Source organism: Zosterops lateralis (assembly GCF_965231275.1).
Source record: "Zosterops lateralis genome assembly, chromosome: 17".
In the NCBI taxonomy this organism is placed as follows: domain Eukaryota; kingdom Metazoa; phylum Chordata; class Aves; order Passeriformes; family Zosteropidae; genus Zosterops; species Zosterops lateralis.
The window spans coordinates 8,915,165-8,923,847 of record NC_139777.1 but is presented as its reverse complement, the minus strand read 5'-3'; positions in this window follow the sequence as shown (position 1 = coordinate 8,923,847).

Here is an 8,683-nt window from a genome sequence, read left to right as displayed (position 1 = left end):
AGCCTTGGGTGCACAGCTCTCAGCATGTGCAGGGGCATTTATCCTGCCTGTGCTTCCACAGGTCTGCACCACTCCTGGCTCTATCCTCCCCACGTAGTGATCCTGTCACATCCTCACTGATCTACTGCCACATGCCCAGGATCACCACCCACCACACAGCATATGCAGGGTTCCCTGAGGGTGAGGTGGGCATGCAGCCAGCCAAGCACAGACTCCAAGCAGATCTCCTTATTCCATGAAGTGGAGCAAGGAGATATTTACAAACCGCTTGGAGAGCCCACGGCTCCAGCTCCAGGCCTGGCTCTGGGAGGGCTCAAGGGAGGCTGCCCTGTGCATTGGTGCAGGTTAGGTGAGGGAGTGATCTCCTCGGTTTGCAGCAATCACAGTGCTCTGTTGCGTGTTCTGTGCTGACAAAGTCAGTCATATTGCCCAGTAGATGGGGGCAGAGGCCTGGATGGGTGCACAGCTGGTGGGAGCTCCCCCAGTCAGGGGACAAGTGCAGCAAAGGGAGGAGGGGCAAGAATTCCTTGGGTTCCCTTTGGGGATACTAATGTTAAATACCAGTGATGGAATTTTATTGTGCAAGCACATCTGGAACTGGTCTGGGCACCTGCCTGACTCAGGGATGGGACAATGCAGACAAGGGTAGGGATGTGACGGTAGTGCCAGGCGGGGAGAATTCAGTCTCATTTGGGGCATAGCACTTCCTCTGGGCACAGAAGCACAGTGTGGGGCCAGCATTACCCAGCTGTTCTGGCAGTGAAGGGCCACACAGGCTGCAGTGGGCAGACGAGGGTCCTGGAATCAATCTCTTCTTCTTCCTGAAGCCTTCCTGGTTTCATGCTTCCTCTCCTGGGAACTTCTGACACCCACACGCTTTTGTCAATCCCACTTTTTGCACACCCAATACTTTGTGACTGCTTCTAAAATCACAAATTGGCTTGACCTGGCTGGCCTCAGTCCCAGAGGAAGCCAGGAGGGACCTGTCACCCCAGGAGGATGTTTGGGCCAGGCACCTACTCCTGGCTGACTGGGGGAGGAGGAGGAGGAAAAAGGGTAGAAGAAGAAGGATAACTCCAGGCTTCACTGCACTGTGCTGTTTGCCCATGGCGTGTACATGTGAAGCCTCATGCTGCCACTCCTCTATGCTGACAACAGTCAGCTCCCAGAGGGCACCATGCTGTTATCAATAGTGACATATGGTGGTAGAGTTTTAGAGCCCTCAGACCTACTTCCCAAGGTTTCCCATGGCAGGGTACTCCCATGGTTCCCAGCTCCTCAGGGCAGGAGGGAAGCTCCTCCAGCTGCCTGAGGCTGCAAAAGAAGTTGGGCTCTCCCTGCCTCCTCTTCCTCCTCTCACTCCTGAGAATTGCAGCCTTGGGTGTGATGATGTGCCAAGATCCTCCTTGACAGTAAGTTTCTGGGAACTATGCAGCTTGTTTAATTCAGAGGCTTGGCATGAAGAGAGGCCAGAGCAGCAGGACCTGGGGTGGATGTAGTACTGTGCCCTCTGAAAGATGGCAGAACCTGGGCATGGGCACATCCCAGAGATGGGGAAGGACAAGGGATGGGTTAAAGGCTGCCCCTGGGTGTGAATGGAGGCTGGGAAGCACAGAGTGTTCAGGGTGATGCACAGGAAGGTGTCCTGGCACACATAGTGCAGCTGGAGGGCAGCAGCAGCAGGAAGGCAGCAGTAGGACAGCTGTGCTGCAGCCAGAGCAGCCACAGGGACCACCTGCCTGCACAGAACTGGTGCCACTTGCTAAAGACAGGGCACTCATGCCTAAACATATCCCCTTTTCTTAGGCCTGATTCACATACATCCTGCTGGGAGCCAGAGCAGGATCAGGTATGACGGATCCTTCACATCCTGCTGCTGGCAGGGGCACTGGGCAGCCTCCAATCTGCCCAGGGGTGTTGCTTCATCTAGAATAGGAAGGAGCCATGTGACAAGGAAGGTCCCACTTTTGGGGTGTTATATTGCCCAAGGAGGATCAGTGCTGCCACATGCACTGGGGGCTCCTGTGAGGTTTTTATCTTCTTTTCTTTGTGTTAGAGCCAGGATTAATACACAAGAGTCGCAGCTTCTTGATCGGACTCAGTGTTTATTAATTCTTATCTATATTACAGTCTCATTAGTCATGAGCTCTAACTAGCAAGATAGAAAATGGAGGTGTCTCTAACTCTTTCCAAGGTTATTTAAGCAGAAACTATCCAATAACAAGATAACACCTATATTATTTATACTTTTAACCCAATAATTGACCACACAGGGCCTGGAATGTAGACCTTTTTCACCCAATTAGAAAAAAACACCCGAAACCAAGAAAAAGAAGGTGAAGAAGGACTTAGGCAACACCCTAAATCCTCCATATTGCCCCATATATATTACTATATACTAAAACCTTAAATCCTAAGTTTTTCACCCTGTGAGATCACATAATACTATTCAAACTACATACCCACAACCCCAGTGCTATCACTCAGTTTTGGAAGTCTGTTCCATGGCCTCAAGTCAAGTGTAGTACTTGCTTGAGAGTCAGTGCCTTTTAGCACAGGAAGTTTCAGTTTCTAAAATTCCAACAGGCTCCAGCTGTCCCACTTGGCTGGCCTGTATTGGGACCAGCATGCAAAAAGCACATATCACTTCCCTATGAGTCAGAAGCAATTTTCCCCAGGTGCAGATCTCAAGGGCTGGATCTCTGTTGTGCCTCTTTACCTGTGCAGAGGAAGAGAACAGGCAGGTCTATCCATTTATCTGCAGGCTCTTGTCTGTTGCTCATGCTGGTACAGAAGCAATCCTGGTGAGTACGTGGGGGCTCAGCCTGCTCAGGACATGCACCTCTGCTTCTGGTGAAGAGGGTAGATCCACACACAAGGTGCTGGGTTAGTGCCCATGCCCACCCTGGTCCAGCTCAATTCCTGCTGAGGGGGTTGCAGCACTAGGGCACTGAGCTCCTGCCCCACTGCAGCCTTGGCTTGTAGGAGTTAAAGCATAGATAAGTTAATCCATTTCCCTCCACTGACCTTTGGCCCCAGTCTTGCACAGAATCTCCCAAGGATCCTGTGAAGCAAGCACAGTCTGTCCCATTCTCTGCCCTGCCACAGGAGTCAGTGGGTTTATCCTGCAGCACCACATCTGCCATAGGAGCCTGGATCTGCTTCTGTTGCAGTGCCTCTGACACAGCCTGCTCCTACCTGCGCACCTCTTGGCCATGAGTCCACCTTGCCTGTGCCCCAGGAAGGAAGGGAGAGGGAAACACTCTCAGTACCCAGCACTGCAGGAACCCAGGGCACTGAGCAGCACTCCACAGTGTAGGATGCACCCACAAGCAGGGCATTATGTCCATCAGGAGTAAAGGGAGCCCACAGGCAGATGACTCCCCAGGCAGCAGCCTGCTCCCTGGCAGTGGGCCCAGAGGATTAGAGTGCTTGAAAACTGTCAGGGCCTTGGTGTTAGCATCTCCAGTAACCACAGGGCTGCCAGCCTGCAAAGAAGAGTGGGAACCTCCCTTCCCTGTTGTATGCTGGCATTTCCAGATGGATCCGTGCACGGCAGTGGTGCTGTTGTACACCACAATGACACAAAGACTCTGACTTCAGAATGCTGAAAATTACTCCTTTATTCTTGGGACATGTCTCCCTTTTTATACTATTTTACACAGACCAATTTGATTGGTGACAAGACAAACTTCTTCAATCACATTGGTCAGACCAGAAGGACATCAAGAAGTCTCTCCTAGGGAAGAAATGTCAACAAATTTGCCACTAGAAAAACATGTTTCTTGTTTACAGAAAATTCCCTGGGAAAGGAATTTCAGAAAACCAAACATCTCAGTCATGAACCAGGGCTACATGGCAACATGTGTACCCAGACTGGGTGCATGGTCCCTGTCCTGCTGCATAGCCACTGCTGCCAGGGCCTGCAGAGGCACTCTGTGGCACCTGAGCTTCCTGCCGAGCTGTGCCCCTGCTTAGATGGCACTGGTAGGCTGAAGAGTTTCCCCTCCACCCTGCCCAGACCTCCAGATGTCCCTTGTCTGACTCTCCTTCCTCCAATGGGTTGTATCCCTCCTGCCGTGCTGACCCACAGGACTCTCATCCTGCTTTTCTCTGCACCTGGACCGGTGGTAAGAAACAGGATCCCAGGGGCACCTCAGCTCCTGGCCACGTCAGAAGTTCTACCTGGAGCTGGAGAGAAATATCTTTGTGCTATCAGAAGAGAGGGAGGCTCCAGCTCAGCTGCAGCTCTGGGAGCTCACATGAAGCCCTGGCTGTGTGTTACACTGAGGGACGTGGCTTCAGTATTTCCAGACAGGACATTCCTGAAAGGTGACCTGACAGCAATCTCCCCTCCTGCCTTTCCAATTTCTTTCCCATGATGAATGAACACAACTCTTTTTTGAGACACCTCAAAACCCCATAAATCAAATGTTGAGATCTGCTGTGGGCAAGAAATGAAGGATTTGGGAAAAGAACAGGGGTTCAGGAAAGATGCTGCTCCTGGTCACTTACCCCTAAAACCCAGGCTCCAGACACCTCCAAATACTGCTCAGCCTGGAGAAGAGAAGACTCTAGGGAGATCTTATTACAGTTTTCCAGTACTTAGAGGGGCAGATAGTGATAGGATAAAGGGGAATGGTTTTAAACTGACAGAGGAGACATTTAGATAAGATGTTAGGAAGAAATTCTTCCCTGTAAGGATAGTAAAACACTGGCATATTGCCCAGTGAAGCTGTGGTTGCCCCATCTCTGTAAGTGTTCTAGGCCAGATTGACAGGTCTTGGAGCAACATGGGATAGTGGAAGATGTTCCTGCCCATGGCAAGGGAATGGAATGAAATGAGCTTTGAGGTCCCTTCCAGCTTGAACTATTCTGTGAAACATACCAACCTTTTCAGGGCTTTCCCACAAGACTAGAGCAGCCACCTGCATCTCCAAGAATCCTTCCTGTCAGTTAGGAGTTAGGGGTTTTGACCACCAATACACTGGGAGGCAATCAAGGAACTGTGTTCTAGACTGCCCTAAAAAATGGCTTTATTCACAAGCTGTATGCCAAGAGCAAGACAAATCTTCTTGCAGGGATGGGTTTGGGGAAGGTTCCCCAAATCACTGGGACTAGAGACCAAAGTGGCACTACTATGCTATTGACGACTGAGGAGAGATGGGAAGACATTCAACAATCAGAATTCGATTTTACTCAGATTTTCCAAAAGCTTATATACCATTTCAGGAAGGTGAATAATTTCCACTACAATAATTAGGTTAAAAGATCACACAAACAACTTATGCATTTACAACATCTTTCTCGCAGGGGGTTGATTGAATCTCTCCTCTTCCTGTAAGGAGGTTTAATCCCATCTTCTGTAATCTCAGAGCTCTGTTTGTTGCTGCCATGGCATTCTTGTTATCAAACCAGTCATGCTAATTTAGTCTGTCTTACTCTCTGTATTGTGTATTCCAACATCTCCCCCTTCTGTACTCTTATGTGTAATGTCTCTATAAAATAATTCGTGCTTGGAAATTAAGAAATATAGAATTGAGAACTTACAAGTGGCTAATGGGGAAGGCTAATTTACAACTGTAAGGGGATGGGCAGCTCTGAGGAGGAACCATGAATTTACAACAGTAAAAGAGCTGCGGCCAGGGAGATGGGCAATCAAGGGTGATAAGCCAGGTTACGCCTAGGTCATTGATACCAGATATGCATCTAAGACAAGACACCCAAGCTTGTCAGGACTGTACATCCCAATATCGGCTTCTCAGAAAACTCATCAATCCCTCGCCTCTGCCCAGAAAGCTGTCCCAAAGAAGCAGAAATCTCAAAGGAAGACACATGAATATGCAATCTGAGCAGAAGTGGATAAAGAAACCTTGCCTTAGGGAAAATAAACAGTATACAAACTGCACCTTCCGTGGTGGGATTTGTGAACGAGGGGGGACTGGTGCAATAGATGCCAGTGCGAGCTTCTCCCAGCTCCGATCCTGGGATCGGAGTTGTCCTTTTATTGTGGCTTTTACGAGTTCGCTGTTATGCGAAATAATTTTTTATTTTTCTATTTTCAATATGGCTGTTTTGTTTATTACATTATTGGTGACCCCGACGTGATACAATTTTGGGGTTCACAGGCACCCCTTCCCACTCAGGAGGTGCCCCACTGATTTTTTTTAGTGGCCTGACAGTGTGGGAAATCCCGTGGAACCGATTTTATCACAAACAAATTTAGGCCACAGCCACGATAAAAGGGGATATGAGTTCAGAGCTCTCAGAGAACTTGGAGGAGACCCAAGAGAGGGGTCTTCTGAAGCTGTGGCAATTTTTCACTCATAAAATTCTATGTGCACAAAGAGCCCACGCAGGAAAAGGAGCTGTAAGTATCGCGTGGTTGACTGAGCGTGTGTCTGAGACATGATATTATCACAAAGTGATAGCGGACCTTGTGGCTGCAGTTCCATTCTCCCATGAGGGAAATGGTCAGCCATTTGGGAAGTGAACGTAACAGGATAAAACTCCTTTCACTCGTAAAACTCAAAACTCGGGGAGTTTTTGGGGATTAATCACAGGAAAGCTAAAAGGGAAGGTACGTTCTTTTGAGTTCAAGAACTGGTAAACCTTTTAGCTTAGGACTGGATTAGTCCAGGAGAAAAGGGATAAAGAGGTAATAAAGAACACATTGCCAGTCAAAAGCCTGTAGATCAGTTTGCCATGCTGTGAGATGCTTCCTTGTAAAAGCTGGCCATTCTGGTGAAACTTAAAGCAGCATTGATTAGTGAAATAAAGGCAAAGTCTCTGTCCTTAAGGACTTTCTTTTTTATCTGTAACAAATTGTTACGTGCATCCCAAGGGAGTAAGTCCAGATCTTTTTCAGGGCCAGGGTCGAAAGGCTCTTCATCATTGCTAGAGTGTGTGTCCCCATAATCAGTTAGCATTCAGTGGTTCTGGGGTTGCTGGTGGGATAGTGGCAAGGCTACAGGTGATGTCTGTGCTCCATCTCTGGCTTTTATCGGGGAGGGTGTGCAGATGGGAGACAGGGAGCGGGACCCGGGCACATTGTGGTTTAGCACGGCTGCAGGGGCCATCTCTGTGGTAGCCTCACAGGTTGCCTCACTCCCCCCTCTTTTTTAATTGTATCCATGACTGCCCTCCAAGCAGGAAGCAGATGAAGTTCTGGCTCATGGCCAGGCAGAGTAGCCAGGTCATAGAGTTTTACACTGACCTTGTCCCAGTAGCGGAGAGTAAAAATAGAAGGGGTGGTATCAGGGAATATGCGTGACACCCGTTGTTAGAGCGACGTAAGGTCCCGCTTAATGATGGAGGATCCATGCTTGCGCAGGAGGTGTAGCATGGTTTCATAGACGTCTCTCTGGGCAGACATTCCCTGTCCCATACTTTTAGTTCCCCTGGCTCGTAGCAGCGTACAGGGATTGTGGGCCCAAAGACAGTTCTTTCACCACCACGATCAGTTCCAGAGGTGTCGTCAGTTGCCGTCAGTTAGCTGACTGTTCTCTGTTCACATGAAGCATCAATTATTGATGATTGATGGAGAGACGGGAAGACTGATTCGATGATCAGAATTTGATTTTACTCAGGTTTTCCAAAAGCTTATATACCATTTCAGGAAGGTTAATAATTTCCACTACAATAATTAGGTTAAAAGATCATACAAACAACATTTACAACATCTTTCTTGCAGGGGGTTGATTGAATCTCTCCTCTTCCTGTAAAGAAGTTTAATCCCATCTTTCTGTAAGGAAGTTTAATCCCATCTTCTGTAATCTCAGAGCTCTGTTTGTTCCTGCCATGGCATTCTGGTTATCAAACCAGTCATGCTAATTTAGTCTGTCTTACTCTCTGTCTTGTGTATTCCCACACTGTGCCAGAAAGAAGGCCAAACCCCCAAAAGGTGGCCAAACCCCCTCGACTGCCCAGATCTTCTCTGCAGTCTTGTGCCAAGGCAAACAGGCTGCTTGTCCTGGAGCTGCAAAACTACCTACATGGAGGGAGACAGAGCCCCAAGTGCAGGGTTCAGCATGGCCCACACTCACAGGCTGGCTGTAGGCAGCCCTAGCTATGGGCAGCCCTGGCTACAGGCACAATTTCTCCTCCACGACTGAGGAGATTGCCCTCGTGTGGTCACTGGCAGCATGGAAACTGCATCCAAGGCACAAGTGCCATACGACTCCAAGAAACCTGGAAGCTGTAATGTTATGGAGCACCTGTACATGACTAGACCTGGTATTTGCTAATGAGTCACATCACATGCTGATGAAAGACTGTTGGGCGTACTGCTCCAAATGGGTCATGTCCTACCAACTGGTGGAGGGTCTGGCTGTGTGTCACACCTTTGGGCTTTCTGCTGCCTGTGGTTGATGATGGCTGCCCCATGCTCCAGGACTATCATCTCCTTATGGATCAAGAGGATGAGCTTTCATCTGCTGCTCTCTGGTGACAGCTCTGTTTGCCTCTGCGCCTGTCTCAGGCAGGGACCCTTCTGTCTCATTTACCATGTGAAGTCTTTCAAGACCAGACTCTTTTCTGAACATATTTTCTGCTTATAAACATTTGATTCTCCCTGGGACAGTCACAAGGAATTAAGAAGATTTGGAAAAATATTCCTGAGTATGCTCTTCAGGGCTGCTCCTCCCCAGGATCATCCTTCTCCTTGCCTGCAGCTCCATGCTGT